General features: G+C 36.9%; 1 long non-coding RNA gene across 1 annotated transcript in view; it reads right to left on the minus strand.

Moving 5' to 3' along the window:
- Positions 1–12,909, minus strand: part of LOC140324475 (uncharacterized) — a 159,173-nt gene that overhangs the window by 22,184 nt on the left and 124,080 nt on the right. The window lies entirely within an intron of this gene.

Genomic DNA, 12,909 nt, shown 5'->3' on the forward strand with positions numbered 1-12,909 from the left:
AACACTGACCTCAAGCACCTCAATTATAATTATTTACATCCTACCTAACAACCCAAGAAAACACTAAGCCCCAAGACCCCAACCATCCATACCACTCATTTCCTTTGCTCCCAGATCTCTTTGCTGGAACAAAAAAAAAAGCCATCCCTGTCTAAGCAAATAGTTGCTCAAGTTCTAGTTTACATATAACTATACATTGCATGTGATTATCTAATGGGGATTGGCCCAGTTCTTTTATATGCAGTAAATTGTGTGCTCTACTTTACTTCAAAATACCAGGTATTGCCCCAGCCATTATCTGGAATATTCTGGATGAAGTTATAGTAAAAAAACAAAAACAAATGTAAACTGGGGGAGTGGGATAATAAAGCAAACCATTTGCATGTGTACATTCCTGGTTTGCATTTCTAAGAGAAATAGAGGTTTCACAGCTGTATGGACTTCTCCCTCTAAAGTACAGAGGAGTCCTCATCTCCGCAAAATTATTTTGAATGAACCCTCATTATTTTGAATGGCCATCACTGTCTCATTGTTTTGTATAGTACATAAAATGGAAATTTGACAGTGAATATGAGTTCTTTGTATTTGTGTATTTGTATTTTATTACTGTAAGGACATTAAAGACCAAAAAAGGTGAGGAAAGGAGAAATCAGAAGGAGAAGGAGTTTATGCTGTGGTTTCTTTCTCCTAAAGAAATGGTATTGAGTACTGATAAGTGATATACCTTTCCTTACAATTATTACTCCTCGGTGATTGCTAAGAGAGTGTGTGTGTGATATATACCTTCTTTCTATCTATCCTTGCTTTACCCATTGTGTTCAATCACATTAAAGAAAGAAAGGGAATATATTAAAAGAAATCCCTTTGCTTTGTTCTTCTGATGAAGCTTGAAAGCGAAACGCGTCACATTAAAAGATGAAATAAATATATGTGATTCATTAAGATGAGGATTAGTTGGTCTGTGTTTAATAGAATAACACATGTTTTTTATGTAAATTAAAAATAAATGGTTTTATGCTTTTCATATTGGTTTGTTCATGTAAGTGTGTAATTGTTTATGATTGCTGTGCACCGTTAAAATCCCCAAAACAAATTTGTTCTTTGGTTTTATTACTGTAGTGCAAAACCAGGGTTAATCAGAGGGTGCTACTGCACATGAAATAAATACCTCAATGAAAGGAGTAAAAAGGGGTCATGGTTTGTAAAAAAAAAAAAAAAAAATAGACCTGTAATTGGCAGTTACAACCTGTAGCAGTCTATGTTTGACCATAGAAAACACTGGCCAGCGTTATACAGACTTCGGCCCACCTTCATTTTGCCCATGCTTCCTTACCCCTTTATTTTATGGCGTACAATTGCTAGAGTATGCAAATACTGCACTGTATTACTGTCTCCACATAAGCTAGGAAATTGGAGTGGTTTCTGTTTAGATAATGAACGTGTTTATTATTAACCTTTTGGTAGCTGTTTAGCCACTGAGGTATAATTATCCTAGAATACGCAGGGGTAGCAAACAAATAGGAGGTTTCATTTTTGTCTTGAAATTTTCCTCTAATTGGTCTCTTACCATCTGGGACACAGGGACTGAAAAATCAGTACTATGCATTGCTTTTAAGTTAGCAGCTATGCTATTACATTTGTCCCTAAATTGTGCATACATTAAAAGAGTTTCATAACTGGAAAACTGGTTAGAGAAAAATATAAAAATGGAAATGCATGACAGAAGAAGGAAGACTAAAAAACCTTCCCTTTTTTGCCATTCCAATATAGACTAGGTAACCCCCCTTAATCTGCCGTTCCTATACAGAATAGGCAACCTTCCCTAAAATACCATTCCCATACAAACTAGTGTACCCATACAACCCCCCCCTCCAAAAAAAACATTTTTTTTTCTGCTGTTCTAATATATAAAAGACCACCTCCCCTAACCTGCCATTCCCATAAAAACTAGGTAACCTCCCGTAAAGTGGAGTGGTCAATAAAATAAAAAAAAATGACACATTTACTTCTGCAGAGCCCTCGATCCCTCCATAATTGCCTTCAATTTGGTTCCGCGCTGTCCTGGATTCTTTGTCCCTAGCCATCTTTTCCCTTTGTTTTCTAGCTTCTGCTTACGTCACCTGGTCTTGCATGCACAAACGCAAGATTGGGTGGCCTATCCTCCTGTAAAAGGGTTATCTACCCTTTTATATAAAATAAAATTTGTGGTGATAGGCCCAGTTTAATCCATCGTTCCCATATAGGACTAGGCAATCCCCACTAAAATGCCCTTTTCATTTAGACAAGGCAACTTCTCACTAATCTGCCATTTCCAGATAAACAAAGTATCCCCCTTTCATCCACTGTTCCCATTGAAGACTAAGCAACCTCCTCTAATTTTCAGTTCCCTAGACTGGAAAACCTTGTCCTGAGTCACAGGTTCTAAAGTTTTGTTGATAAATATGTCTTCACATTAGGTTTTTCTTTTTTTATGCCAAACTGTTTCTATATTGTGGAACAGAAGTTACAAGGAATACAAATAGTTTACACCCACTCATAACCTGCTTGTCAAATTACAATATATATATATAGTAACACACCTAAGATATCATTAGCTGCTCAATACCACAAGAATACCAGGCTCAGAATTCCAGTGTGTATTAAGTCAGGACTGACCATAAAGAATTATGGCCATTCAAATTAGCACATTTGCTCTGAGGTTAGGCCAATCACAATTTTTAAAAGGTGCCAGAAAACTTCAGGTCCTACAGACTTGGCCGGTAGGATTGCTGGCAAGTTGATACCATCGACAGACTTGGGCATTGCCCTAAAGGTGTAAAGAAGTTTTAAGACTATTACTATAAACTTTACTGAGATTTAATGCCCCATCTAAATCCCAATAACAATTACCAATTTCTAGATCGCCAATTAATACTAGGTCAAATAAAGAAAATAAATTCCTCCCAGTATACTGGTTATATAGCAGGATTATAGGAGTATAGTATAACAGTAGAACAACTGTATGACAGAAAGGAAATTTTGAAAGAGATGCTTTTATCAGGACTATCACCTGTACCAGCTCCTGATATCACTGCAGCCATGTCTCCCACTGCAACCTCCATCAATCCAGTTTACCAGCTTTGAACAGAGGTACCAAAGCGATAATTGCTTTGCTTTTAGCAAGAATATGATTTGTTATGTTGACAATTTGGCCTAAGGGAAATATAAAGCAAGACACAGCCATGGAGAGAAGAGATAAGCAATAGAAGCTTTAGAGAGAGGTTGGAGGACAGATATACTGAGATCCAAAAACCACATAGAACCTGGCTAGTTACATAAACACAGAATGATGGAGTATAATTATTGCTGTTGTGTGGCGATTACAGTAATGGTCATAGCAGCTATTGCCATCATCATACGATAAAACCTATGGCTTCTAATATCTCCAGGGACTTTCCATTCTTGCTACACTACATGCTAACAAATGATTATTCTTCTCATGGTAGAAGAGGTAAAACACAAACCTTCTGATGTTATAGAGGAACAGAATAGAAATCACATCACCTATACAAATGCATATGGCTGCCTCTATGTACAATATGACTTAATTCCTATTATAAGAAAGTGTGTTGACATGTATTATACTGCACCTGCATGGCTGTCCCCTGCAATGCTGATTCCATTCATTACATTTATCTGTATATTTCTCATTTTCATGAAAGGCTTTTTCACAAATATTCCAGAATTGCTCTGTACTTACTACAGTTTACAGTGAGAGCACAATAAAGCACTGCATAATATATTGGCGCTTTATAAATACAAGGTACTAATAATACATTTTGAGATTCTCCATTCACATTCCTTATATAAGTCACAAGTTTGGGAATCACATTTTTAAAAAATTGAAATGCTATCCATTGCACTCACTTGTAAAGCCCCCCCTACCTTTTTTATTATTTTAAAGATGAACAGTGGATGAAATAAGCAGCTGTATCAGGGCTTTGTAATTAAAATCATATTGAAGCCCTTAAAAGAAAATATAAATGCAATAGTTGAAGTTTCCCATTGCCTCCTATGCATGTCACTGAAAGTTCACATTTATGCAGTGTTCCTAAAAAAGCTCATCGCAAATTATTAGGTCTTTGATGTTCCAGAACACCCAGATCCTTCTCTGGTATTGACCCTAATGTATTGCCCCTAGAATGTATAAAGCACACAGCTCGTTGTTAGCCCCCAAATGCATAATTTTACATCAAACCGTAATATATCATTTGCCACTTAGCTGTCCAATTAAGCAGTGCATTCTGATGTGCTTGTAAATGACAGTCATTACAGACAATTTATCAAAGCTCTCCAAGGCTGGAGAGGATACAATTTCTTCAGTGAAGCTGGGTGATCCAGCAAACCTGAAACGGATTTCATTAAAGTAATTTGCTATTTGCTAACAAATGTTTTTAATCCTGGACCAGATCCATTTCAGGTTTGCTGGATCACCCAGATTCACTAATGAAAGTGTATCCTCTCCAACCTTGAAGAACTTTAATAAATCAGGGCTATTGTGTAATTCCTCAATTCCAGGTACTGGAACAATCCAGGTACTGTCATGTAATAATGGCTACCTGCCAGACGCTCCAAGCAACATCTATAGAATGAATAAAGTATTCACTTCTGCAGTTGAAGAATGCCAAAAAAAAAACACCTCTAAATGCCTACGCGGTTAGAATGTGATCAGCAGGCAGCCAGCTCCCAATGGCCCAGGAACCATCCATATACCGCTTTCCAAGGCTGTATTGTATAACATTCAGGATGCTGTATTTAGAGAGTGGTGCATTGATATACCCATATAGTTACTGTCATAAAGAAAAAGGTTGGAAAACACTAATCAATATATAGTATTACTCAATTACAAAAAAAAATATGAGAAAGTCTATGATACATCAAACATTTGTATCCAATAAATAAATTATAGCATGAAATATAGAGAATCAAACTTGGAATAAACAAATATATAATAAAGTGTATATAATACCCCAATTCAGATTCCAGGGATAACCCCGAACAAATATAACCTATTCGGGCATGTAACCCTGGTCAGTGATAACCAGTGTATGTATGATATTAGGCTCCAAGCAAAATTCCTACTAAAGCATTGATACCACCCAATGTGGTATAATGGGGAAAACCCCCAAAAATTTACTTTTTGTTCAGAATACCAAAAAAAGCTTTTTTTCTGTTATAAAACCAAAGGCACTTAAAATAAACAGAAGGTACATAAAATGCTGATGTACTTTGTATTTGTTTTAAAGTACTTATTTGTTAAGATGAACCTAAACTCAGAAAAAGCAAAGTAACCAGGAGGTAGTACTAACTGACAAAAGAGAATAAATCCGTAACTCCTGGTGGCTTTATGTTTAAGCTCTACACTGTGGGGCACATGCTCAATATAGTATAGAGCTTGGCTCTGTCTGCATGAAAAGGTTCACCGTCTTTGTGGAGCCGACCTCGAAGATGGTGCCATCCAAAAATGCATGCATGCAGGTCCTGCACCTGTCATTGCTGTAGGGAAATTGCATATGTGTAGGTGCGTGCCATAATTGTCAGGTATACTGTGCAGACTTGCTGATTATGGCTGAAAATCACCACTCACCATAGAATTTAGTTCTGCTTTAACTTTAACTTGCAATTGTGGAACTTTTTTGCCAAAAATGTTAAGAAATACTTATGCATACACCACGAAGACACCCAGTTTTATACCGGTATTGCCTACAGTCTTGTTCTAGTTCAAAATTTCATTAATAAAAGAGTAGGACCCCTAATACTAGGGGAAAAAAGAAAGTGACCAACCACTGAAGTTAAAGATTTGCCAATTTTTAAATCTCAAGCTGAGCAACGCAAACGGATGAATATTAATATCTGTGCAATTAATTTTTAATCATACCCACTGGAGCATAGGCATGTAGCAGAGAGTAAAGAAGCTGCAAGAGCTCTGCAGTTCTATGATATATCAAAGGATTAACAAAAAGTTGAAAAGTTTTTTTTTTTTATGCAAAAATACAACAATGCAGTGTTTATGATGGACTGCGATTTAGCAAACTAAATGTCATTCTGTTGGGGTTACCATTAATTTTAATGCATTCTGCACCAGACAGAATATTAGTTGTCGGGCCCAGTGTGGTACCATCATTGACTCATTACCCACCTCTGCCCTAAGCACTGAGAATATTATAAACATTATTTTAGTCTTTGTTGTATCAAGAGAACAAAACCTGGCATAATATCGTCCTGACAGAGTTCTTCTTTAAACAATATACAATATCAACAGTTCATCTCCATAACACCATCATTTCTTCATATAAATGTACTTGCTGTTTGAGATTCTCCACTGCTAGCTGTTTTTCCCTGCCATTTACCATAAAGCTAGGCAAAACATTGCAATACAATGATCACCATAAATAAGCAAGCACCAACATTGCCATGATTTTAGTACAAATCTCTAGCTATTTTGTTTTTATTTTTTAAACTGCTTTCCTAATGTGATGTTAAGATACATTAGTGCTCATTTAATTCCATTTGCATGCCCCATATAAACGTCAATATGTGGATTTTCAGTGGTTTTTATTAAAGTCATAAATATCTAATTTGCAGCTTGGTTTCATACATCACTAGACGCAGGAAACTAGAACATAATTAGCTGCAGGCTCTCAGTTAAGCACACTGCTGTGTTTGAGGAGCCCTGCATATTACCCTGATGTGTGTCATCATTCTTTGCCACTTTTTTTACTCCTTCTCAGCAAAGCAAGGGTTGAAATCCAGAAAAATAAAGGAAGATTTTGTATTTGAACTCAGTTTAGTCTTCGGATGGTGTGCAGCAAATGATAAGCAAACAATGGCGTTGCATAATAGGATAGTGGATAGTTAAGTGTAAGTTTTTTAAGTTTTAGGTATAAAAAATGGACAATCTCTAACGAAAACTCGACCCCTCAAGCAATTTGATAAGGCGGTTTAGATTGTAATTATCAAATGTCAGTAAATCCTCCCTGGTATGGATAATGAAATTCAACTCTACATTTGATATATATATCGATAGATAGATCGATAGATAGATAGATAGATAGAGATATTTTTTTTTCTAATCTAATTTTTTAATCTAACACATGAGTATCCAAACTGCACACATTCCAGGTACTGGCATTGCCATTGGCTATCCCAAAAAACTCACATTGCTCCACACTGCTACTGGCATTCAGTCACAGTGCTGTGGAATTTTTTTTATTTCCCAGCAACTAGCTCCTGGCACAGGAAGTCTCCCATCACTATAAATGTATTTGTGACTACTTAATTTTGGATGATATAGTCTCTGGAGAGCTGCAAATAAGCTATTAGTGGCCGGAGTCTTCGGTGTTGGGAAATGGCTGCTGTCATGTCTAATGGGTGGGTTTTGGCCTAATACCCTTCCAACTTTCAACTTCCCAGCTCCCCTTGACACTCCCAACATCATAATCACTGGACCTTTCTACCAGCCAGCACCACTAATTTTAAGTCCGCCTGCCATCCAACACACCTGACTGCACTTTAACACTCCAGACACTGCAATCCAGCACCAGTCTGCCAGCTAGAAACCCTAAAACCACACCACTTACTCTAAATATCCCTACTTCACAGCACTCTGATACTGAACCCCAACATCCTGGACACTGCACATCTCCCTGGAACCCAGAAACTTCTCAGTAGCCAGTATTCCACCTTCATTCTTTTTTGCATAGATTGGCACAAAACCTGGAATTTTAGAGCTCCCTACCCACTTACTCCTTCCTCTGGTGGCCTCTGTAGAGGCAAATAGTAATTTGGTCCCTGGGGGCTTTGTTCACATTGTGTGTGTTCCCATGGAAAAGGTAAAAAAGTACATACTTTTCATCTGAAATGAAGAAGGAAGCCAAACACTGAAACAAAACCCTTCCAATGTGGTAGATCTAACTGTACATACACATATATTGTACAATTACTTTTTGGACAAGAAAAATACAAGAAGTAAATATACAATCTTGCGTATGTACAGTATATATTTTTTTTGTCTATGTAAGTATGCAGGTTTAGAAAGCAGTGCTCGATTTTCAGCCTTGTTGTGAATTGCTTTACAGCTGGGCATCTCTATTGCCAAACTTCTGCGACACACCTGCAATGATTGTGTTGTGACTACTCAGTTTCTGTAGCCTGGAGGTAGAAACTAACAAAGAATAAAGAGCAGATGCTCAGGAGCGAGCAGCGATCCATCAAGACACATTGCTTGCCAGCCTGAAACGTCCAGCTTATACGTCTCGACAGAGGATGAAAGTCACTGTTAACATGCACAGCATGTACGATACTATTCATCATGCTATGTCAGCTCTACAAAGATCTATAGGCCTATTCCATAAATAGTGCAAGCAGCAAAACACTATATGCAATAACTTATTGTAACTAAACAGAATTCATTTTACAAACAGCTGATATCCGGGCTCCCGCTTTACCACAACCCTCACCCTGCTAACTGATCTCTGCCATTAAAAAGAAAAAAATCCTTTTCCACACCTAAAGCTGTGATGTGACAATTATATCTTGCATCTTCTTCTGTTAACAAAAGGGGAAAAGGTCTATCTTTGGGAGTCCATATCACTGGCAGCTTGATGTGGACCTCCTATTGGCTTTCCATGAATGGGGACCTCACATCATCCAAAAGAGAAATTTACTGTAATGAGTACAAAGTAATATAGAGGACAGGCCCTATCTGAAGTGTTGGAGTAGTGGTCCCCTACACCCAAAAGCAATGCAAGGAACCTGGATGGAGAATTTGGGTAAGTATATCTTGCTTTACAAAGAAAATGTGCCAGACTGGTTTAGAAAGGAAGGCGGGGTTGAAGGTAGTTCAATATTTGCTTAGAAATAATTTTTTTTGGTTTATTTGGCAAAAAAAACACCCACATTTAATCTAATAAATAATGTATAAATCATTAGAAATATTTTTATTATATTTATATATGTACACAAGGGAAGCCATATTTGCATAATGTACAGTATAACATTATTACCTACTTCCTGCATTATTGTTGTGCTCCATTTTATTTTTACAGTGCAAGGCTAATGGTTGACCAAGATATTAAAGCATTCCTTTTAACAACATAACAAAATAACAAGCATATTATCCTTTATAGCAGGGGTCCCCAGTCTGTGGCTCACTAGTGGACTGCAGCCATCTGACAGCCATGGCTCTGGCAAGAACCCCACTCCATACGGACCACAGGCTCTCTGGACACAACCCGACCACTCGCAGACCAGCGATGGGAGAGTGGGCAGGGTTCTGGCATTATGACATCACTCTGGGGAAGTTTCTTAGTGACACACGGCTCCTCTGCACATGCGTGGTCAGAGTCCATGCATTTAGTGGTCCGCGTGCTAGAAAAGGTTGGGGACCACTGCTTGATAGTCAACCCTTCCTCTAGTGCCAAGTCTACCAATTTTAACCATACCTTCCAACTTCTGGAAAAGAGAGACACCCTTTAACTCAAAGTATGTTGACAAATGACACCCCTGCCACCCCAGCATTTCTTGGTCCATAAACAAAATATGGAAAAAAAAATTGGCAAAATGGAAAAGTATTTTTCTGTTACATTTACTTTATATTAGTTTTTGAATCAATGGAATAGAATACTTAAGAAGCAAGTGAAATATTTGGTGAAAATTAAAATTTTTTTAATAGTTAATAACTTTTCTTATAGAAGTATGTAAATCCATACAAGGCATAACTAAGAAGGAAGAGAAGCAGTAAATTCAAAATCAAAAGCAGCTAGAAGGTATGCAATACCGAAAGTATAACAATAACAAAACTATATGAAAATATGGGCTTATTAAAATTCTGCATATTTTCCATTTAAGTCAGAGCAGAACACATTCTGATTGCCTGACGCGGGTACTATATACTGCACTTAACCCTTTTGCATTTTGAAGTGTTTAACTAAAAATAAAACATAGGTGGGACTAATAGCTATCGTTAAATAAAGGGCAGGAAATTAACTAAAATCCATGTTTATTACTATTTTGCAGACTTAATATGTAACCCAGAGAAAGCTATTTTTGTTCCATCTGTGCTTTTTGTTTTTTCAGCCACACATCCTGTGTACTTCAACTTAAACTGATTTAATCCGGTCTCTCAATTAGTGGTGAAGTATGCAGAATCAACAATTACCTGCACTGCACAGCAAAGCCTCTAACTTGACTTAAATCTCTGTATGAACAATGGTTATATACTGTATTTTTAATGAAAGTTAGACAAATTTATTTTTAGCTTAGTAATAGTAAACCACTAACTCCAGGACATTTTATGTGATGTCACCTTTCTGTGAACTCCCTACTACATTCAATCACACATTCACCTACATATTCTGATATTTGATATAATCTCTTATTTAGAAAAGAAAGAGGAATTATTACAACTGTTAATGAATGCCTAGAACAAAAAGAAAGATGGGTAGGACCTATCTTTGGGAGTCCATGTCACTGGCAGCTTGATGGAGACATCTCATCATCCAAAAGAGAAATGTACTCCAATGGTGTCAGTACCAGGGAATTTAGGGGACTAGCCATATCTGCAGTGCTGGAGTAGTGGTCCCCTGCACCTGTAAGGAACCTGGATGGAGAATGTGGGTGTATATACCCTGCTTTCCAATGAAAATGTGCAGGATTGGTTTAGAAAGGAAGGAAGACGTGAAGGTGGTTCAATATTTGCCTGCTTTCTGTGAACTCTGTACTACATTTAATCACACATTCACCAACTTAACCTGATTATTGATATAATCTCATATTTATATAGTACCAACATAATACACAAAAAATAATTGGGGGAAGATTATACACTTACATAGAAATCCAGTATAAACTATGATGCAGGAAGTGAAAAAGACCTTGTTCAAGGACTTAAATAAACTTAAAAAGATAGGGGAGCTAATTAGAACTGTGGTTGCTCAGTAATGAATGCCTATGAAGATGGTTAGGACTTTTTTGAATGTGTTAAAGGTGGGTGCAAGACAAATAGGGTGAGAGGGGAAGTTTAAGGGAGTGGGGGCAGCTCTAAAGTCTTGGAGCAGTGCATGGGAACAGATCATGTGTAGGAAGGACATCCATTGCTCACCAGAAGAGCAGAGCGAAGTAGATGGGACTGGGTTAGTGAAGTGATAATGGTAAAATATAGCAAACTGAATTTGATTCTGATGTAAATTTTAAGTTGGTGAAGATAATTGCAGAAAAAAGCAGCAGGTAAAGAGTGGTAATAATAGGCTTATACTAGGATTTTAATGGTTTCTGGGAAAAGAAATGGTGCTATCTTGAATATGTTGAGGACGGTGGAAATGTCAATGCCTGAAGATGTTCTGGATATGAGGAGAAGTAGAGAGTTGAATTTAAAATGGTATGAAGGCAGCAAAGATATTTTTTAACTGCACGTTCCTTTTATGTGGTGAAAGTAAAAGAATCATCTACAAGGTCATAAGATTCACCCCTTCTGCTACCAAAATACACTGCTACCAAAAATACATTATTTGATCACAGTAATAGATAAAATAAAGTATCTGATGTCAAGATAATATCAGCTTATTGCACATATATCACATTAAGTATGCAAAAACGATTCCAGGAAAATAAAGGCAAAGGAAGAACAGATAAAATAACTTCTACTCTCCTAACACAAAGTTTTGAGAATTGGCCCTACTGTATACCAAACAAATATATTCCACATAGTCTAATTCTCAAGGTGCCTATACATATCTTCGGAGGAAGATCATTATAAATGTTTTCTAAGAACTAACCCCAGTCCAGACTGCTATCAAATTTTGTGGTCAAGAGACCACAGAAGTTGGCAGCAGATGGAATATCAGGTGGGAGCAATGATTATGGAGAGAAGACAAAAGTTACTAGGCCCAGACCACCCTCCTCCCCATTTTATCTCAGTTCGCAAAATCTGTGCATTAACTGGATAGAGGTCAGGTCTTAAAGTAAAAGCTTACTACTGCATGGTTAGGGGAAGAACATTTTCCACTCCTTCAATGAGACCCCTTTCAATGAAGCACATCACAGACTGTGGAAGTCTTCAATAATAAAATTTGCTTTTCCAGTTTTGGATGTCACATAATACAGAGCTAAAAGGAAAAACATGGCCAGGCATGCAGGCACAGGGCTAGAGGTCAGATCAATGGTCACCAAGCCAACAAAACCATGTTGAACAGGAAGGCGGTGATGTGAGCAAAAGGCAGTAAAAATTATATTTATTTTTACAATCTGGTTCCAATATTTTGCTAGTAAAATGCATCTAACAATAAAGACAAAACAAAAACAGTAAAAATAGAAAAGCATTCCACAGAATTTGTTAAAGATAATTTTAGAATTTATTGTCTTTAATGAATATGGTTAAAGGCAGTGTGCTTAATGAATCCCGCAGGCTTAAACCAAAGCTATTACACATTTTATTACAAGTTTTTATTTTTATACCAACCAAGTTGTAGATTATTTTATGTTAAGGTTTATAGCACCTTATTTAAAATGAAAAAATAAGTACTCATTAGAAATAAAAAATCTCTAGTGGAAAATGATAAAACAGAGAAAAAAAGGAACAAAAGAAATAACAGCTGGAATATATTACACTTCAAACGAGCGCAGATAACATTCGCATAATATATTGAACTAACCTGTTACCTTGTTCTTTTTTTAGCAATCACCCATATGAAACAATCTATTGTGATTTTACAGTATTTGTTAAAAAAAAAAAAAGAGTTTGAGCTGGAAAGGGAAATGCCCCAGCTGGAAGACAAGGTGAAAAGAGAAAAGGAAAGCACTTGTTATAATTGAAGAGGAATGTGACTTGCAAGTCACATAGAAACTCTGGAGTGCCATCAGCCCAGGGGGATC

The sequence above is a fragment of the Pyxicephalus adspersus genome, chromosome 2, assembly GCF_032062135.1.
Source record: "Pyxicephalus adspersus chromosome 2, UCB_Pads_2.0, whole genome shotgun sequence".
In the NCBI taxonomy this organism is placed as follows: domain Eukaryota; kingdom Metazoa; phylum Chordata; class Amphibia; order Anura; family Pyxicephalidae; genus Pyxicephalus; species Pyxicephalus adspersus.